This window comes from Strix aluco, chromosome 29 (assembly GCF_031877795.1).
Source record: "Strix aluco isolate bStrAlu1 chromosome 29, bStrAlu1.hap1, whole genome shotgun sequence".
NCBI classification, from domain to species: Eukaryota; Metazoa; Chordata; class Aves; order Strigiformes; family Strigidae; genus Strix; species Strix aluco.
Genome location: NC_133959.1, coordinates 6,360,119 through 6,381,065, shown reverse-complemented (window position 1 = coordinate 6,381,065; position 20,947 = coordinate 6,360,119). Strand labels below are relative to the sequence as shown.

Below are 20,947 nucleotides of genomic sequence, written 5' to 3'. Positions count from 1 at the left end.
GCAGATATGGTGGTTTCTTCGGGGACAATTCATCTCCTTCAGAGCGTACTCCTTCACGGCGACAGGATGTTGAGGTCAGGTAGTGGTAGTGGTGCAGCAGCAATGTCAAGGCAATACAGTCTCTCACACTGCCCCATGGCTTGACATTGCTGTCCTCGTGGTGGCACAAAGGATAGAGATATAAAGAGAAAGAGAAAGAGAAAGAGAAAGAGAAAGAGAAAGAGAAAGAGAAAGAGAAAGAGAAAGAGAAAGAGAAAGAGAAAGAGAAAGAGAAAGAGAAAGAGAAAGAGAAAGAGAAAGAGAAAGAGAAAGAGAAAGAGAAAGAGAAAGAGAAAGAGAAAGAGAAAGAGAAAGAGAAAGAGAAAGAGAAAGAGAAAGAGAAAGAGAAAGAGAAAGAGAAAGAGAAAGAGAAAGAGAAAGAGAAAGAGAAAGAGAAAGAGAAAGAGAAAGAAAGGACAGAAATAGCGTGCAACATGACAACTAACGATATTTCTGACTAACATATAACTAATAACATCTTTAACAGATATATAAATTTTCCATTAATAAACATGTGACTAACAATATATTTAACAAATATGAATATCTTCAGTTAACAAGCATATAGCTAACAACATCTCTAACAAACATGTCATGCTCAAAATTAACTAACTCTACAAAACCAAAACATTCTACAAACCGATTTTAAGGTTGCAAGGAATCAGTAGAAGAACACAATGGCAGTTTACATGATTGACATTCACAGGGACAAAAAAGATGTATTATAAGAACAAATAAGAAAATTATTATCAAGGCTAAGGCTATAAAGTGAATTGAAATTATTACTAACATATTATCCATTATTTTTCTATGGTTCTGGTAATATATCACTGAGTGTTTGTGGCTCTGGTAGCCCACGCAGTCTGTTGCCCTGGTCTGCCAAAGTTGGGGTCAGCATACGCAGCAGGAAAATGGCTTTCCACGCCCCTTTATCCTAAAGCGTATGTGTCATCTGGGCCTAGAAACTTCTATCCCAGATTTAAACAAAGGTAAATGAGCAATAACACTACAAATAACAAATAAAACAATATTAACACTGACAATGGTTAACAACATCCTAACCAAACATATAATAAAGGTAACAGTGACAATAACAATGTCAATTAACAATATTTTAACCAAACATATTTAACTAAAATGTGTCCCACGCTGGGCCTAATGGATGTACTCCCGGTCCTTGGGGATTGGGGGAAGAAGGTGGTTGTCTGCATGAACAAGTACAATTACAGGATGTTTTACATGGACACTTATAAGACTAACACATACATATCACAAGGGAAAATATTCTGGTTGTTGTTGTCAATTGTGGAGCTGAAGATGGTCTGGCTCGCTGGAGCTGGGGTCTGCCTTTGCAGCAGGAAAATGAATTTCCATGCTCCCAGCCCAGAGTGCATGTGTGGTTTAGGTCTTGGTATTTCCATCTTGCCTTCATGGGCCCAGTAATGACCTTTTAAAGCCCAGGCCCCATTAGCAAAGGGACCTTCCCCTGATTTGGTGTCTGTTGTTTGCTCATAATACTGGTAACTGACTTAAATCCACAAATTCGTTTTCCTCCCATTCTTGGTTAACACTTAGGAAGCCGGTGCTTCCCCCAGAACCAAGGGAGAGGGGAACAGTCACCCAAAGCAATTTTTGCAATGATAGACAATACATCTTAGAAATATTAATAAGACAATGAACATCAACACTATACAAAAATTTAAATTCACATAAGGATCCCCCGTCGTGACTCAGGATATCTTTCTCCGGGGGGTTTACCTGCAAGAAAAAGGAAAGAAAAGCTTCTCGGTTCATTTTGAGAACCGGAAGTGGGTTATAATTAGAAAGATGGGATAATCCACATTGTATTAATTTCGTGCTCCTTTCCATGAGCATCTTTGCTTTCCAGGTATACTTGTTTATTTGGGTATCCAATACTAATAGTACTGCTCCCACCATGGGGAATTTGACTAAGACAGGTTGTCCTGTAAAATAGGATGGATTTCTGGTGTGGTCAGGGCCATGTGGGGCTGGCTTGATGCCCACAATGCCACTGAATTCCCAGAAACTTCACTGTCTCAGACGGTCCTTGGATTTTTGCAGAGTTAATTTCCCAACCCTTCTGTTTCATATGATCTACTGCTAATTCAAGAACTTGTTGTATTTCCTCCTCATCATTTCCTTGAATCAAAATACCATCTATATAGTGGCTTAATTGTGTGTGAGGAGGCAGCTGTATTTCATCTAAGCGTTCAGCTACAATTCTATAACAGATAGTGGGGCTCTGCAGCCACCCTTGAGAAAGCAAATGCTTTTCTGCAATTGGGATAGTAAAAATAAAAAATAAAAATGCACTAGTTAAATTTATTACAGCGTACCAAGTTCCTGGATGTTTCTGAACTTCTTTTATTAAAGTGACAGTGTCTGGCACAGCTGCTGCAAGCGGTGCAGTATGTTTGTTTACTTCTCTAAAATCCACTGTCATTCTCTAGGATCCATCACTTTTCTTGACAGGCCACACCAGACTGCCACCTCAAAACTTCTACATCTAATAAATTTCTAATTGTCTGTGATATCTCTTCATGTCCTCCCAGAATTCTATATTGCCTCATTGTAACTAACTTAGTTGCAGCCAGGATCTGCTCAGGAGGCATTTTTTTTTTTTTTACTTTGCTGACCGTAACAGGTCTGGTACTAATACAGGGTTTAACTCCAAATTGATACTGACTATCAGAAAGATTTAAAGTTAGTCTTCTTAGAATGTCTATATTGATTTTATATTCAGGAATGGGGACAATCATGACTGAATATAATAATTTTGGGAGGTTTCCTGTTTTCATTTCCATTTGTGTTTGTACAGTTTTAATTTATTTTTCTCCCAAACCTGTAATAATTACAGGTTGTCTTTTAGATTTCCTGGGATTCCCATATATTAAGGAGGCCTCTGCTCCATCCTCAATTAGGGTATTTACAGTTTGTGGGAACTGGTTGTTCTAGATAAAAAACAAACAAACAACAACAAAAGAAAAAAAATTAAAAAAAACAAACCAAAACTTTAAGTTCTACATGGGGCCATCGGTCCTTCTGCACTCACTGCCCTGGAACTTGGCCATTAATTCATATGTGCTGATTATAATATTGATTCCCCTCCCTTGCCTCCTGCAAAGGGTACAAGTCAGAAAATGCTGCCCCATCCTCTTTCACCCCCGGAACCGGTGATCCACTCACGGGGGGCCCTCCGTGGGCAGATGGAGGGTCCCGTTGAGGTTCGAGAAGGGGTGCCATAGGCTGAGTTGTCCCTGGATCCTTAGTTTTAGCACTCTGCACTCTCTTGCTAGGTTTATTCAGCCCTCTCTGTGTATATATTCGCCACGGCTCGTTAGTTGGAACACCATAAATTTTTTCATGAGACATGCTGTCTTTTAACAAAGCCGTAAACATTTCCTTACGAGAAATCCTGTTTTCACTGCCTTTAGGGCTGTCTCGAGTATCTCGATTCCCTGCACTCCCTCGGGGGCTCCACTCTTCAAGGTCACGTAACTGTTGCACTTTTTCTATTACTTCATCGAGGGGATCCCCCATTTCATTAATGCAAAGGGGCATAATTACATTTTTATATGCCAGTGGAACGGTTTTAATCACTCTGTTTCTCATAGTGACCGGCAAAGGATGCCACATCATAAAGTCAGCGTCTCCTACAAAAATAGCTGCTTTCATCCCTTCCTCTTTCATTTGCTGTATACAATCTCGCAAAGTATACCACTGACGGTCAGATGCCAGCCTGTCATTCTCTGTAGGATATTTGGTATTACATCCCAGAGCAGCCAGTGTTAACAAATTAATATCCTGAGTGTTGTTTTGAAATGCATCCTGCACAAAAGAATCTGAACTTAAAATCAAAAACCTTTTAGAATCTCCTGCGTCTAGGGTTACCCCTGCCACTCCCTGATCCTGCAAACGCACCATCCAAGAGAGCAAGGATTCCCCCGGTCTCTGCTTAAATCTTTCAATTATATCATTTACTTCATACTGTGTATAATCCTCTATCATATCCTTCCTCACAGCTTGCCCACTATTAGGATCTCTACCAGGATCCCACTGCACACCCACTTCTGCAATCACTGCATGAACTTTCTTACACTTTCTCCTTTTCCTATACTCATATTGTGCTAGTCGCACCGCAGCTTTCTCCGCCACTGTCTGATAAGTATCCAGCTTATCAGCAAACAACTTATTCTGGCATTGCAACATCACTATTTGACTCTGCAAATCACATCTCTGTCGCTCCATCTGGGAGCACTCTAACAACAGCCTCTCTTCACTCTGGTGTTGTTTTCTACATGCAGTTAACAAAATCCACCCTCGTTTACTTGAATTTGTAGTTTCTTTTCCTTTTTCAATAGGTACCTTTTCATACAATTTAAAACATCCAATGGTTACTTTAAATAATGGCATTTTTGTCGGATCCCACTTCTGACACCAATTTATGTTTTGCTGATCAGGGATATCAATTAAACTCAGACACCAGAGTGAAAAGAGCAGGCATATTTTACTAGAAATAACTAAATAATGTAACAGAATAATACAGAAAACATACAGTAAGAAAAGACAGAATAGTGCACTTAAACAAATAGGAAAATACAGGGTAATGCATCAAATCATTACTACTTGAGAGAGAGAGAGAATAGTGATTAAGAAAGATACATCACCACTTGCATACGTTACCATCATCCAGATCCGCAGTCGCTGGGGAGCCCCGGTTACAGCGAGGATTTGGAGAACCTTTCCCTGCAAGTGGGAAATCCTACGCGGTGCGTCCACCCGTAGGTGAGGCTTCCAAAGTTGCTGTGAGCGGGCCCAGCCTTATATACCTAAAAATCAGTAAGCCAGAATAGCTGACACCTTTGTTTTAAGCGGAAATATCTGGTTTTCATCTCAGTTAGGTTCCCCCCAGAGCCTGGCCAGGGCTTAAGGGAGAAGCTAAGGGAGTTTCCCTGCTTATCTAGTTAATTTATGAGCAAGGTCACAAGGCCAGACAACTGTTTCCGTGGCCTTGTTATCTTGCTCACACATAAAGAAATATAAGGATACATTCAGGATAGACATGTTTTATGCTGTTTAAACTACATCTTCTATGCATATTTCACTAATGACTACATGCGGAGTTAGCAGTTTCAGTTCAGGGCCTGTTGCTCAGGCTTCAGTATTCCCACCTTTTACATCAGAACAGTTGGTTTGCTATAACTTAGTATAATACCTAATAGCACAATGGTTATCAGTTATAAAATGTACAGGATTCATCTATAGGTCAACTCTGGCTTGGGCTTATTGTCCAAGCCTTAGCACTTCACTGCCCCATTTCTTGTTAGAGTGGAGTGGGAAACATCCTGCTGGATGTTAAGCTTGGCACTTTAAAACAAAAAACCCCAAGTGATTGCTCTAAATGCTCACGTACGGTTTTTTGCCTGCAGCTTATTGCTGGCTGGAAAGTTGTCCTGTTCACCAAAAATGGTTACCAAAAATCTTTACCACAGAAACAACAGAAGCAGTGAGTTACCATCTCTAAGGGCTTGAAATACACATTTGTTTGTGGGTTTTTTGAAAGTATTAGTAATCAGTCGTTCTGGCAGGACTACTGGGAGGATTGTGTTATACTCCTGTGACATCCACCAACCTGCCCACCTTGCTACGTAGGTTCTGGTTTGGGCAAGGGTCTGAAGTGTTCAGCCTGACACATCTGCCCTCCAAGCATAGTAAGTGCTGTGTTACAGAACAATAGAGACCCCCATCTTGGGGTGATCTGGAGAAGGACAAATACTGACTGAAGCAACATGAACCTCCTTTGCGTATGCAAATAATATTTACATGGATAAAATATTCTTGCACTCTAACTGTGGTGGCAGTATCTAAAAGGTTGGAGTAATTTTTCTGGCTGTCCAAATACATCTCCTAACAACAAAATCAGAGATGTTTAGACTTAACATTTGGAATCAGTTTCCAAATGTGGAAGAACTATGAATGTGATTTGTTTTCTTTTACTTCAGCAGTTTCTTTTGTTTCACTGAACCTTTTTCAGAAATAAAACGTACCAAAAGTTTAGTGTCAATGAGTCAAAGAAAACCATCCTTCTCCTCAAAAGCCCGCCCAGCAGCAAATGATGCTGAATTGCATTGCTCTTGTTGTTGCCCCCAGGACTGTTCGCAGCTGGGGTGTGAACAGAGGTTGCCAGGAAAGGACAGGTTAGTGCTGCTGGGTGAGCACAGCACACAGGGTGCTGCCAGCCTGTGACAGAGGTGTCCTAGAAAAAAGAAACAAAGAAAGTGTAAGATTTTTATATGTTTTCAAAATCCCTTATTTTCTTTGCATGTTGAAAACCCCTCGATGGGGATTTCTTAATGTCAGTTCCCTAGAACCCTGTAGATAAATAACAGCATCTGCCAGTAGAAACAATGCATACTTTTAACAAAACAAGACTTCCCTTATCCTTTGAAGTTCCTGAAGAAGCAGCTCTCCCCGCTTTCCTTGCCCTTGCACCCGAGCTGTGGCCTTTTCTTTCTTTTATCTCCATGGAGTGGCCCCTGTGCTCGGCTCAGGGCCAGAGTGAAACCTGGTCTCCATGTCCATGGTGCCCACATCAGTGAGGTACTCACAGACAGCTCTCAGATCCCAGGGAGGGGGATGTGGCAGAGAGAAGTTCCTGATTTCTGGACCGAGGTGGCTTTGGAAGTCCTCTCGGAACTGCCGAGGTGAGCCTGTGCTTGTTCTGCAGCGTGGCAATGGGCTTCACAGATGGAGCACAGCAGGGCGTTAGCCAGCTGGGTGACAAGGTGCCCCATTTCTCACTGCCGTGGCAGCTCACCAGGGTGTGTCAGCAATACAGAGTTAAGATTTTTGACCCCAAATCCTACTATAAACACTCGAGCCCTTTTAAAACCTGGAAACTGTTTCCTATCAGGAGACTTGAGAATCAGAATCTCCTTTTCCTTTTTTAATGGAAACGGAAAGCTGTAGACTGCACAGTTACAAATAAGTCTGGAAAACAAAGTATGCTTCAGTTTAGGGCAGCTGCTTGAGGCAGAGGCTCTGGGAGGTGTGAGTGCCTCAAATCCCTCCACAGCATCCTGGTGCCAGGAGCAGCTTGCAGGAGAGATCTTGCCTCACCAGGGGTTCTGCACAGGTATGTGTCTGTACCTGCCCTCAGGTAGGGCACTTGCCCAAGCAGATGCTCTGTGGCTGCTGGGGAAGTGTTGGAGCACTCCTCCTCCTGCCACCTCCTGGGGCTTTTCTGTTCCTGGTGATTTCTTGCTCCACCTGGGAGGAGTGGCAGTCTTCTGCTACAGCCACATCAGAGGATGATCCGCAGACATGGTGAGCACCGAAGGCTCCTGATCAGCTGGGTCAAGCCTTGACTTGAGCCGAGTCATGAATAGCTCAGATAATTTTACTGGGGATATTGCAAACAGGTGTGCATCCTTACAGATAGATGCTCCAGAAAGCATTTTCAGATTGACAGCAAGGTTAGCAGCAAAGCAGAAAAAGCAGAATGCCTATGAATAAAGAATTATGCAGGGAAGACCCTATATTCTGGATTTTTGTATTGCAATGACTGTGTAGAGGGCTGGAGAGCCATTAGCAGGGTCCTCAGATTACTTTCCCTTCCTGTAGTGTCTGGCAGAAGGAGAGGGTGTGGCAGGGCATGACATGCTCTGGTTATTTTCTCCTGCTGCATTGAATCTTTAAGGTCATTGCTAAATCTTGGCAGTATCCTTTTTTCAAGGCTCATTTTTTCCCTCCAATCTTGCATGCTTTTCTGTTGTTGCTGCTGTTGCTCTCATTTTATATAAATGATTCTAAGATTAATCTTGTTCAAAATAGTACCTGAGCTGCCTTTCTTGGCAGACGTCAGTTAGCAACAGAGTTTCATGAGGACTTAAAATCTTAAATACTGAAGACTATGCTTATGTCACTAATCTAAAAGATCAGAAAGAGTATTAGGCAGGCCAAAAAATAAACCTCTGGGCACTTATGTCAAGCAGCTGGGGGTACAGAAGCTTGATATATATGTTAACTCTGAAATAACACAGGAAAAGGTGACAGTGAGTGAGCCTGTCATTCATTCTGTCTGATCTTGGCACATGGAAATAAACATAAATTGTAGAAGAGCCTTGCTGTATGAGACCAACACACTTTTTTTTTTTTTTTTTTTTTGAGGGACTGAGTGTGGGAGGAGAGAGCGTGGGAGTTCAGTCATGACCTGGGGTAAAAAAAATGTTTTAGGGAACACAAAACCTGGAGGTTTTTCTTTAGTGAACCACTTTCTTCCTCTTGTTGCTTGACAACAGGACTTCTGAGTCACAGATGATTCCAGAGTTCCTGGGTAAACTCATTCCTTGCTCTTGCAGACCTGGTCGGGGCTGCACGCTGAGCAGGACTTTGCACATTTGACTTCTCCTTTGTGCTCCCCTGAGGTTGGCGGCATCTGTTGGATCTCCAGACTCTTTCTGGCCCCCAGAGAGAGGTGGTGAGTGCAGGCACTCACAGGGCCCTCAGCCTGCCGGGGCGGGGTCTGCCTGCTGTGGCACTAGTTGGCAGAGGTGGGAGAAGAGCTCTGAGACCGTCTACCCAGCCTGACTCGCCGGTGTTTAACATCATGGCTCAAGTCACCAGCTGTAGTTGTCTGATTGCAGGGCAGCCTTCAGCGCTGTTTTATGCATTAAAAGACATGAGTCAGTTTTGGCCAGTGTGTATCTGCTAGGCTATGCATCATTTTAAATTGAATGAAAGCGCCTCTGCTCTTTTTCTTAAGAAATTATTTTCTTCCTCCCCATTGAGCTTTGCTGTACTCTCTCTGCTCTGTCACTGGTAACAATGCTGAGTGATAAAATGCCTCTTGCCTTTGAAGTCAGGTCTAATAGCACCAATTTTTAAACCAATTTGAACTCTTTAGTGGAAGAAGATAGGACAATGATATGGTAATCATTAGTTTCTTGTTTCCCCCTAATCTGGTAGAATGTGTCTTATGGCCTTTGCTAACTGTAACCACAGCAGCAAATAGTGATGGGTATATCGCATTAGGATCTTCCATCTCAGTGATCATATTCTGCTTCCAGACGCCTTACACAGGTCACAAAGTAATTTAACATTCCACAGTGATACATCAGGATGGTGCGGAAAATTCCCTCCTCCCTTTCAGAGAGATGATCCAGGTTGTTCGGGACTTTGGAGCAGGAGATGACTTTTCCAAAGTCCAGCAGTATCCCAACCTGACCGTTACTGAGCAGGCTGCTGTGTAAAGGTTAATGAACTTGTCTGCCTGGATTAGTTGGAGGGGCCGTACAGGGATCAGCAGGTGGAATTAAATTCAATCTATACCAGCAGAAGAGTGGGAAAGTGACTGAAGGGGACGGGGTGTATTGGAGCTTTGGTAGTAGGGCACTCCCTGTTGTGGGGTGGAGGTTTTCTTAAACCAAAAGCCTTTTAAAGTCAAAAAGTTTTCTATTAGTTCTATTTGTTTGCTGCTGGTTTGCATTCCAGACTCTGGCATAGGAGCTGAGCAGCACGGAGTGGCATGTGGTGCTTTTGGAGAGTATTTATGGTCCAGGCACAAATGTGAGTGTAACACTAATGTGCCCTGGAATCAGAGGGAGGCGTGCTGGTGCAAGAGGTCTGGGGTGAGTGTAAAAGCAGTTGTGATTACGGAGGAAGTTAACAGGTCCAGCTCCTATCCCCAGCACCTTGTAGGAAAGACTGAAAACAGCAGCAGAAGTGGTGCACTGGATGTGGTGGAGAACAGCTGAACCTTATATGAATAAAATATGTAATTGATCCGTCTTTGAAGAGTTGTTAAATTACTCTTGACCTCTCTGAAAATGAGGAAGGTAAATGTGTCCAGTTAAATTTCCCATTTGCTGTGTGCATAAACAAGTTTAAAAAAGTGAATATTTGCTCAGCCACAGGACGTCCTGAGACCAGTATGAGAGCAAGTGGGATAAACTGTTTCTGAGGAGTGTCTGTTGCTTCCTAGAGAAGTTAAAAAGACATGTCAACTTTTACATGTCTAAAGTCAGAAAAGATCTCAGTGCTACGGGGTGATTTTGTAAGAGAATGAAACAGAAGAGTGGTTAAACTGCTCGGTTGAGTTACCTACCAATATTGCATGTGTACGTGTTGTTACTTCTATTGGGCACTTTAGAAAATAAACCCCTTCTCAAGAGGTACTAAGCTGAATACACTTCTAGATAGTGATTGCATGTAAGGACGTAATACTTCTAAGGAGAAATAGAAGTTTCTTTTACATTATTTAACAAATTTGCCTGTGGCCTATCTCCTACTCCCTTGTTAGTAACAGGAGTTTTTCTGAACAGTTCACAAATGTGTCAGTTCTGTAGTTACAGGAATATATAAAAAGTAAACTGTGCTCGCAGATACATTAGAAGAAACCAAAAGCATTACACTTGAATATGAAAAGCTGCATCTCTTTCACTGACATGACGACGTCCACTGCAAGGGTCATACCATGTATTTCTGCTAATGGAGAAGCTGGCATTCTCTACTGACTTCATTTAACTACTGTAGAGGTGGTGTGTCTCTTGGCTCAGGGTGTGTTCGTGCTGCCGTCAGTGGTGGCCGTGGAACCATCACAGTGTGGGAAGGCAAGTCCAGACACCCGCTGGTGTCCGTGGAGCAGCTCTCTGGGCTCCCTGCTAAATGTTGCCACATTTGCACTGTCACTGTCAAGTGAACGTGATCACAGAGGTGCATTTTTCTTGGCTTCAGGTACCCTGTAGCTTTGTCCTTCATTGCATTAACTAATTCTGTAGTTTTAGGTGTTTGTCCAGCAAATGTCTTTGCTCAGACGATGCATACATACCTTCCCTTGGATTATTTAACAAGCAACTGCTGATGTGTACGTAACCTATCAAATGGCATTTCTTGGCACCATCATCCCAATAACTTTAGATTGCTCTTCATTGACTGAAACCTCTGCCTCTGTGGTTCCCCAAACCAGTACAGGCAGCTGGGTTTTTCTTTGATACTTCCCTGCATGGCTCCGTAGGCTGAGTTCCTCCATAGTTTCTCATTTGCTTGGTTTCTTATGTGTGGTCTTGGTTCCATGTGCATCCAGGGAAATCGGTGCATTTCTCAGATGAGAAGAACCTGTCATCTGGGGCCATGATTTTTTTAGAAATAGCAAATTTTACTGCCTGGCAAATATCCAGTGGCTCACACTCATCTCCATAACAGCAAAAAGCTCGGTGTTTGTCTCCTGTAGAAGAGGATGATGTTTAAGTCTTCAGCAGAAAAACCACATAGTTGTCTATTCTTTGAGAAATCTTTTGAAAATTACACTAGGCAGTAATTGTGAATGAAATCTCCTTGCTGCAATAAGGAATTGTTTACAGAAAATTGGTGCAAGCAGTTATATAGCAGAAAATGCTGGGTGTGTTCAAGAACTGTGTTTGTGGAAACTTGAAAGTTGTCTGGAGCAGTCAACTTAGGAACAGTGTGATTGACTTTAAATTACAGTGGCTGGGGCCATGCTTGGTTGACAGCAGATCTAATACTGAAATGGGAGAGTGTTGTGACATCCTTGGATTAAAAGTCTGTATGGGGGGAGGGGCACGGAGTGGGAAAGGAGCATCCTTATTCCGCTTGGAAGGAGCCGGGGGAAGCAGGAAGCAGGCGGAGGATACTCTTCCTGGGACAGGGCGGGGTGGTTACGAGCTGGGAGTTTCTCCCAGGCAGCCTGCAAGGCAGGATGATGGGAGGCAGCTCAGAGATGAGTGATCCTGGTGACCTCTTTCTGATCCAGACTGAGCGGATCCTCTCGTACCCCATGCAGGGCAAACCGGTAGCACTTGCAGAGTGTTGAACTCTGTCCCAAAACCTACTAGAGTCAGCGGGATCATGGATTGCAGGGAACACTACAGTTCAATGTTTAAATTAATTAATTAATTAAATTAATTAAAAGCCAATCAATAATGAATGTCCTGTCTCATCAGGCAGCTGCAATCATATTCAGAGGTTAAGGTACCGACCAGAGCTGTGTGTGTGTGTCTGTGTGCCGGGGTTTTAGATTCCTGATTGTCGCTTTACACTTTACAGTGCTATGGAGCTTGGGGTGTTGGAAGAAATAGACTTCTGTCATGGGCTTTAGAGATCAAATCCTCTCCGAGTGACCTGTAACTGAACACTGTGCAATGTTTTTGCAATTTAAAGGATTTTAACCTACCTGAATACTATAGAAAGTTTATTTTGCCATGATGAATAGCTATGGTATGGAACTCATTGCTACAGTACACCACAATGCTTACCTATGTGTATGCATGATGAGATCTTCTGTAGTTACGAAAGTAAATAAATATCCATGATGAACATAACCCCAGGGGCTCAACAAACAAAGAAACAAAAATTCTGGGGGATATTGAGATGTGGATGGGGAAATCGAATTATCAGGGACAAAAGTCATCTGGTCCACTGTTAATATGGGTGCTTGTAAACTCCTCAGCTGTGATAAATGCAAGATAATTCCAGAAATAAAGTGTGCAGAACATACATGGTTATCAAGTACTATCTGAAATGTGATCTCTCAGTACTCCTCAGTAGCTTCTTCAGATGTTTGTGCCATTGACTGAGACCATCAGAAGCACCGTAATGGAAGAACCTAGGAAGAAATCTTCCGTAGCCTTGTCCATTTTGTTTTGGTATTATCTCTTGGTTGGTTTGCTTGATAACCTCCCTTTGATACATCCATAACTGCTTAAAACAGGAGATTGTTAGCAGACTTTGAGGAGCTATTAAGCAATGAGTGTGAGCTAATCATTTTGGAGTGTGCAGGCAGTAATGGTTCCAGTGAACGAAGTTCATGGGACTCACCACAAATCACCGTTATGTTTCAGTTGTGAAATTGCAGGTCCTTCCTGGTGGCACCTCATGTGTGCTGCACACACTAAAAGGCACTGCTGGCTTTGTCTGCTGTGTCTTGTTCCAGGAATGCAACAGCATCATGTCTGCTGCAACAGGCTGCCTTCCTCCTCCCCGCTCTGCAGACTCGCAGGCTGCCGCTTACAGGAACAGGAGGTAGAAGCATCAGTGGAGGAGAGAAATCCTGCCCTGAGGTAACCTGTTCTCAGGGGTTGTTTCAGGGCATTCCGTGGGGCAGGAGGGCTAGAAAAATCTGGGGTTTATGTTTGAGATCACCGGTGGCAGGTGCTTGCACTTGATTTGGCTTTGGTTGGGGTGACAGAGTTGTTCTGTGTTGTACAGATTTCTGTCAGTCTTTGGTAGGTGATGTGTGCCAGAATTACCAGGAGGTGATTCTCATTGCCTTAAATTGCATTCTTTAACACAGGAACATGGTGACACAGCTCAAAAGCCTCTGAATACAGAAATGATGAGGAACACACCCACAGAGGTGTGGGGGTGTGTGTATAGTGGAGTTTGTGCATTGTCAGCATATCTTTGGCACTGATGAAATGACACGTCCATGAACTTTGTTTCTTTAAGCTGGTGTCTCTCGTTCCCCCATAAAATGAAGCGCTCTTGTAGAACTTACACTTCTGAAACAAAGAGCTTCACTCCACAGTCAGAATTCAGTATAACTGTTCAGCAGGGATTCTTTATTCACAGCGCTGGGCAGTGCTGGGGATCCCTCCACCACGAGTGCCACACTTACTAACAAAACACTCTGACTAATATACACAAAAAGCATACATACTCATCAGATTCCCTGGAAAAAGCAGTCTTATGTTAATGGGTTCTCAGCATTCATCTACATAATCTGAGCATGTGTAGTGAAAATAGACTGAGGGTCTTCTCCCTCACTTGGTGGTCCACATCGTCTTCCTCACACTGTCCACTAGTTGAACTTTAGGTTTCCCATTTCCAAACATGGTCATGGAGTGACCTCATCCATCCTTCAGCTCCTCTTTGTTCCAAGGGGGTGGTTTAAACCGGCTTCCAGTTGCTTTTCTTGACACTGGAGTCTTCTCAGGAGCTTGTTTTTAGGCCCCTGTTGTCAGGGATGTACTCAGGGAGTTTACCAGACTGTCCAAGGCCTGTCTTATCTCCATTAGGCAAGGAGTTACAGGTTTCAAAACATCTTACAAGTGGGTAATGACTGCAGAGGGTAGTTGGGAAAAGAGTATAAATGAAATTATACACATTGCAGTAAAACACAGGAAAGATACAAGCTAGTAAAACACAAATTATGGTTAACGTTAAAACTAAATGTCCTACTTTACTAGTCCCTATACATCAGCAAGAACACGAGGTCTTGTAATTTCAAGTACACTTGTAGCAACTTCCCTTCACTTCCATATATCATAACTACGTAGCATGAAAAACTTTACAAGAACTTCCCCATTCTAGATCTCACTCCTCTCTCTCGGGGGTCCGTTTGAGCCTGAGTGGGCAGCAACCGTGTTGCCCGGGGGAGCCCACAGGGTCTCGCGCCCTGGTCAGCCCTCGGGAGCCCCACTGTGACATCAGAGCTGCCACTGTGAGGTCAGAGCAGGCACCCACCAAGCTCCGTGGTGCACGGGCAGGAGCCCACAGATGCCGTGCGGCTGCTGCCCTGGGCAGGTGACACTGCTGGGGCTGAGTGGACAAGCGGAGCGGGGAGCTGCCTTTGACCAGAGATGGAGAGGACAAAGGCACCCCGGAGAAGATGCCAATGGGCCTCCAAAGGCTCCCTGGCTAACAAGGCCAATCCGCAGCCCATGGGGAAGGTGGCGGGGAGCAGTGGGTAAGAAGTGGGCTGCTGCTGTCTGGGGCGTCGGGTCAGGGTGGCAGCAGGGACGCAGCCCAACACGGGCAGTGGGGCACGGAGCAGAGTGGGGAAGCGCCAGGGGCCTCTGAAGAAGAGCCCGTGGCTTGCGAAGCCCCTTCTGTGGGGGGTGCTGGGCTGAGAGCCTGGCTGGCTCTCCCAGCCAAAAGCCAGCGTGCAGCCGGGGGCTGTCAGGGACCTGGTGCTGCTGCACGGGGAGGTGTCTCTACACAGGGAGGCCAAGCCCCCGAGGCTTGAGACTGGCCCCCTCAGGGCGCTGAGGGGCGGTCCCATCTGGCTGGGGGGGGCAGCTGTGCGGGGAGGAGAGGGGTGGGGAGACCGCCAGCGCCCAGGGCAGCGGTGGGGGGGCTGCAGGGGGGACAGCAGCCTGTGCTGCTGCCAGCTTGCTGCCTCTTCTCCCACCGCAGGCCTGTAGAGCAGGGGATGGGGAAAGGAGGGGGAGGGGCCTGGAAGCAGCCCAGCTGTGCTGCCCCCCCTCCCTGCAGTGGGGATGGGGACGGCTCCTGGGAGGCCTGGGAGAAGCTCGAACCAAGGCCCTCGGCAGCTTCGCTCCCACGCGTTTGCCAGAGGCCCAGACTTTGGCTGCAGTAGCACAAACTGCCACGTAGCTGGACACTGGGGCACAGAGCCGTGCCTCCGCAGGGTTTTCCCCAGCTCGGGCAAGAGACCGCGCAGCTCTGGCAGGGCTCTGGGAGGACCCACAGACAAGGCTCCTGCCCCTCCCAGCTGTGCGGAGAGACACCCGATGAGGGAGCTGTGTGATCGCAAGCGAGAACAGCCCTGTTTTCTCAGCCAAAGAGAGAGCAAGGTCCACACCAGAAAGGTTGCTGAAAAGCAGTCTTCATTTTCTCCACCTCTTTACTTCCTGGGACTATTTTCGTTCCCTTTTGGGAGGTGCTCCTGGCGCCCTCCCTCTGGGGAAGAGCTGCTGGCAGCATGGAACGGTGTGGATGGAAATTGTGTTTCTCCTGGGCGCTGCTCTGTCAGCTCTCTGTCAGCAGCAGGCTTCCAAAACAGAGGCTTTTCAGCCTGAAAACAGAAATCCACCGGTGAAGGGCTTTGCTCAAGACTTGGCTCATGGACAGACACAGGACTCCCTCTTTTTCAGGCAAAAGATGGCCTTGCAGAAGAAGAGGTTTCTGGAAGTCATCCTGCTGCTCGCAGTGGCTCTTGGTGAGTTTGCATGAGCGAACATGATGGGTGCCAGCTTTCTGCTGGCCAGATTTCCTTCTGGGCCAGTATGTGTGGAAACTCCCATGGCCCAAGTGCTTCCTGAGTATGTCCTTGACTGGGACTTGCCTTTGGACTACCAGTAAGACTGGGAGTCTTCAGCCATGCTGCTGCTCTGGCCACTGGTGCAAATGGCTTGCTCAGTCTGCAAGCCTGCGAGAGAAGGGTGTAGGTATTTCCAAGCCTGAACTGGGGGCTCCCAGAGGGGCCATGCAGGGGGACTGGTGGAGAGGTGCCTCTCCTAGCCCGTGCAGCCTGGTCTCGGTGCTCACCGAAGCAGTGAGGGGAAATGGGGAGCAGCTCTGGGGCACTGAGCACACCTGAAGAGCACGGCTGCGCAGTCCCCTCAAGCCTGGGGGGATGGCTCCCGGTCAGAGGTGCGTCCTCTCTCTGCACCCCACGTTACCCCACCAGCTGCCCCAGCCCCAAGGCAACAGGGAGGAGACAAGGTGACTGCAGGCATTGCCAGAAACCCAGCAAATAACTGTCTCTTGGTGATGTGAATTGCAGCTGGTGGTTACTGCTGGACCTCGCTGCCAGCGTGGAACAAGTGCGCAAAGGGACTGATGGAGGTCAGTGACTCTGGTAGGACAGGGACCTCCTGCAAGGGAGCGTTGCTGACAGTGGCTGGATAAATCACAGCCTCTCCCGCTTCCCTGCAGTGTGACCCAAAGAAGCAGCAGCTTTTGCCGGCTCTTCCTGGGGAAGCCTCTCCTGGGAAGCCCCGGCAGCTCTGGTAGTGGATACTCTAACGGAGTGTTCTTCCCTTTCAGGAGCTGACACGTGTGTGTCTAGCACACCTGGAGACCCTGCGGTAAGAGACGTGTCCTGAGCTGGAATTGGGTCTGTGCGGAAGCATCGGCTGCCCTCGTGCTCCCTGCACACATTTTCCTAACAGCCGGGCGCCTGTACCTCCCTCCTGCCTTTGCATGGGCAGAGGAGGGAAAGCACATGTGTCTCTCCTCTCTGCTGAGCTCAGACATTCCCCACACGGGATGGGCCACTCTGACAAGAACGGCTTTTCTCTTCCTGCAGCAATGCACCCACTTTGTGGTTGGAGGAAACCCAGAAGTGGCAGCTTCTGCTGGAGGAGTTGCGTCAGCTGTGGGCGGAGATCAGCAGCCTGCAGAAGGTGACCCTGCATTTTGGGGAAGGAGGGTTGGCTGGGCAGAACCCCCGAGAAAGCACTCCTTGGGGGGGTTGTAGGGCTCAGACTGCTGGCCACAAGAAGTCAGCCTTTGCCAGGGTCTTGCTGGGAGAGCTTCTGTGCTGCACAGGCCCTTCTCTGGGCCCATGTTAACTGGCCACTTCAGGCAGCGGAGGGCACCTGACAGCCTTCCCTTGGCACGCCGGGGCCTCTGGCTGCTCTGTCCGGGCCCTGGAGGCAGTGGTGAGACCCAGACGTGCTCACGGGGTCAGCCATCGCCAGCAGGGCCTGAGCCCATCTCCCAACTGACCTGGAGAGTGTGGAGGGTGGGGATGGGAGGGTGGGGATCCTCATCAACCCACCTCAGGGCCGTGGCCACGGCCACAGATACTGTTCCCCAGGCCTTGTGGCTCACACCAGCAGCAGAGCGTGTCTCAGCTCTGTGGACAAGGCTGGCCTTGTGTCTCTGATACCGACCCTTCGCCTCCGTGGGTGCCAGCAGCCACGCTGCTCTGCCTGCTGACGTGGTCTTTTCCTGTGTTCATTCAGCAGGCAGCGTCCAAGATGGCCTCAGAAGACTGGGCCCTGGAAAGCTTTGGTATGGACACGAGCAGCCCCGTCTCCTTGCCCTGCGCTTCCCTGCAGTGCTCCTTATCCAGGCACTGCTCGCCAAAACGGGGCAGCTGAAATGCTCCGTGGGGTCCCAGAGCCAGGCTGTGGCAGAGCGGCTCTCTCGGGCTCCCTCCCAGTCCTGCCCTTGGCCCCTGCACGGGTGCCTCTGGCGCTGCCCCCGCACACATTCCTGTGCTAATGGAGGGGCTCTTCCTCTGGCTGCATCTGAAAAGGGAACAGCTGGGTCACCCTTTGCTGCCCATGCAGCGAGCCCTCAGCTTTGCTCTGCTGTCATTCCCCCAGCGCCTGCTGCCTCCCAGCACCCTCAGACCTTCTCCTCGTGGTGCCGTGGCAGCACCAGTCACCAGGCACAAGGATGCCGTCCCTGCCCCGCGCAGCCGAGCACCCCCACAGCCTGGGGATGAGAACAGCACTGACAGACGTGGAGCTGCTCGGCGGCACCAGAAATAGTGTCTGAGCACCAAGTGCTCCTGGTCTGTGGCCTCTTGCAGTCACCTGCTCTCCCTTCCTTACAGGTGCCACCATCGACACGCAGAGAACTTCGGAGACCTACACCTGCACAGCGAATTGGGGCTGCAGGGCTGTGGCGTTCTTCTTTCCATCCAAACCTCCTAATGCTATTTTGCAGGTACTGTAGCAAAACTCATCAGTGCTGTTTTCCTTCCTTCCTGTGAAGCTGGGACCAACCTCAGGGCTCTCCCCTCTGCCCAGGGCAGTGCTGCTCCAGCCCACAGTGCTGATCAGGTTCCTGAAACCAAAGCTCGGACACAAGGCTGGACCTGCTAGAGATCAGCGGTTCCCCTCGGGAGGGGAACAGAGCTGAACTGAGCAGAACTGCCCCACCTTGCCCACAGCCTCTGTCCCAGCTGAGTGAAAGACTTTCTCCCTGGTGACCCCATTTCCACACTTGTCCCTAACGGTGCCTTTTCAGGGGTGGGAGGCGGGAGGTGGGGGGTTCCCTGCAGAGCCGCTGGGCAGAGAGGTGTTTCTGTAAGGCCCTGACTAGGGTGGTTTCATAACCGGTGTTCTCCTCTTTTCCATAACACTGAGAGCCCCCTCTGTCAGGCAGCAAAGGTGACTTCCTGCTTCTGTCCGTGTCCTCACAGGCACCTCATTTCCGAGCTGCAATATCCCCCCCAGACACACTGGTCCCGTGCTCCAAGGGGCACGAGCAGTTGTGTTGTCCCCAACGCACTCTCACCCCTCACTGCTCTCTCATTCTGGCTGCAGCCGGATGTGTCCCCAGGAAACTGCTGGCCTTTCCCAGGGCACCAGGGCCAGGTGGTCATCAGTTTGCCAGTACGAGTCCGTCCCACTGCCATCACTGTGCAGCACATCTACAAAGAGGTGTCTCCGACTAGGAGCGTCGCCAGCGCCCCCAGAGACGTCGCTGTCTTCGTAAGTCTCAGCTGGTCATGTCTGGTGGGGTCTGGCCCTGGGGGAAAGCCGTGACAGGGACTTGCCTGCTGGCTTTTGTGCACCCTCTGGGGTGTGTGTCCTGCTCTCTGCTGAGCACTGCGCTGCCCTGGGGGGATACTTCAAGGGCTCCAGAGGTTTCATCCCTCTCAGGACATATTCTGGCCAAAGCACCTCAGGGTTCTTGACCAAAAGGGTCAGGGTGGGGACTGAGCTCCGCCCTGGCCAGTGTCAGACGGCTGCTGGAGCCCGGGAGAGGCCAGGTACCTGACAGGGCTGAGCCAGTGCGCACATCCCCTCTTTGTGGGGATGAGTCTCTGAACTGCTCTCCTTGTTTGGCCCCAAGGGAGTGGACGCGGATGGAGAGGAGGAAGTGCTGCTCATGACGTTCACCTACGACGTGACAAAAAAGGCCACTCAGACCTTCCCTCTGAAGGTACACTCCACACGCGGGGGCAGGATGCCGGGGAGCAAACCAGGCTTGGCTGGGGGTCCATGGCAGGGAGGTGTGAACGCTTCCTCCCTGGGCACAGGGCCCCGGGCCAGCGCCCAGAGACACCTGGCGGGGCTGGCAGGGCTGAGGAGCAGGCGGTGGTTCCAGCAAAAGGGGAGCGAGGGCAGTGTCACGCCATGGGAGCACGAGTCCTGAGAGAGCACTAGCTGCAGCCACTGCCCTCAGCAGGGCCAGCTGCACACGTGGCCCCTCCACCAAACGGCACATTTGTGCCCTGGAGAAACAGGAACAGCCGGTGGCCAGAGCTGCCGGGCAGCACCGTCGCTGCATCCTGTGGCCCGCGGACAGCTGGACAGTGCCCTCTCCTCGCAGCAGAGCGTCCCCTTCTCTGCGGTGCTCCCCCCTGCCAGGAGAAAGGCAGGCAGAGTGGGCAGCGGGGCCTGGGGGGCTGCGCACCAGCTGCCCCACGTGCAGGAGCCGCTCCCCGGCCTCTCTGTTGGTGCAGAGCAAGGGGCAGAGGGAAGGGGGATGCAGCCCCAGCCGGGCCAGCACGCAGAGGAGGCCAGGAGCCTTCCCCCGTCCCGTGCCCCAGCCTCCCCAGCAGCCCCGGCACCAGCAGTGACCCCGATGGCAGCAGCCACTCCCACCCGCCTCCGGGAGCTGGTTCCTGAGCAGGAGCAGGGCTGGCAGGGAGGTACTGACTGCACTGTCGCTCTGAACACCTCTACTTCCTTTTCCCTCTTGTCTTCACAGAACGCGCCGTTTATCAGAGCCTTTTCATACATCAAATTTCTCGTGAAGAGCAACTGGGGAAACCCATTGTACACCTGCATTTACCGAGTGCAGGTGCATGGGCTGAGGGCGGGAAGAGGAACCAGCTGAGGGGAGCACGGCTGAGGGCAGGTCTGGATTGGAGCGTTCCATGTCACGTCGCGTCACGCTCAGTGTCCAGGCAGATGCTGCTCCCCCGCGCCCCGTTTCGGTTTCTGGGTCGTGGCGGATTCTCTGGTGCGGTCGGGTCACTGCTGGGACGGGCCCGTACCGGTCACCGCTCGGTGACCGCTTTTAACTGTTTAGTACTTGCTGTCGTTACTCTTGGTTTTATTACTATTAATAAATCTTTTTATTCAACCTATGAATTTCTTCTTTTGTCCCTCCCCTGTTTCACTGGAGTGGGGGGAGGGAGGGAAGTAAACAACTGGCCATGTGGCAATTGGCTGCTGGCTGAGTTCAAACCACAACAAATGAGAGACGAACAAGA

General features: G+C 48.6%; 1 long non-coding RNA gene across 1 annotated transcript; it reads left to right on the top strand.

Moving 5' to 3' along the window:
• Nucleotides 1-18,224: 18,224 nt before the first annotated feature.
• On the top strand, nucleotides 18,225-20,549 carry LOC141916508 (uncharacterized). The gene is made up of 4 exons (XR_012621141.1): nucleotides 18,225-18,444; nucleotides 19,047-19,214; nucleotides 19,579-19,668; nucleotides 20,440-20,549. It is a non-coding gene; the product is annotated as an uncharacterized LOC141916508 (long non-coding RNA).
• The last annotated feature ends 398 nt before the right edge of the window (nucleotides 20,550-20,947 follow it).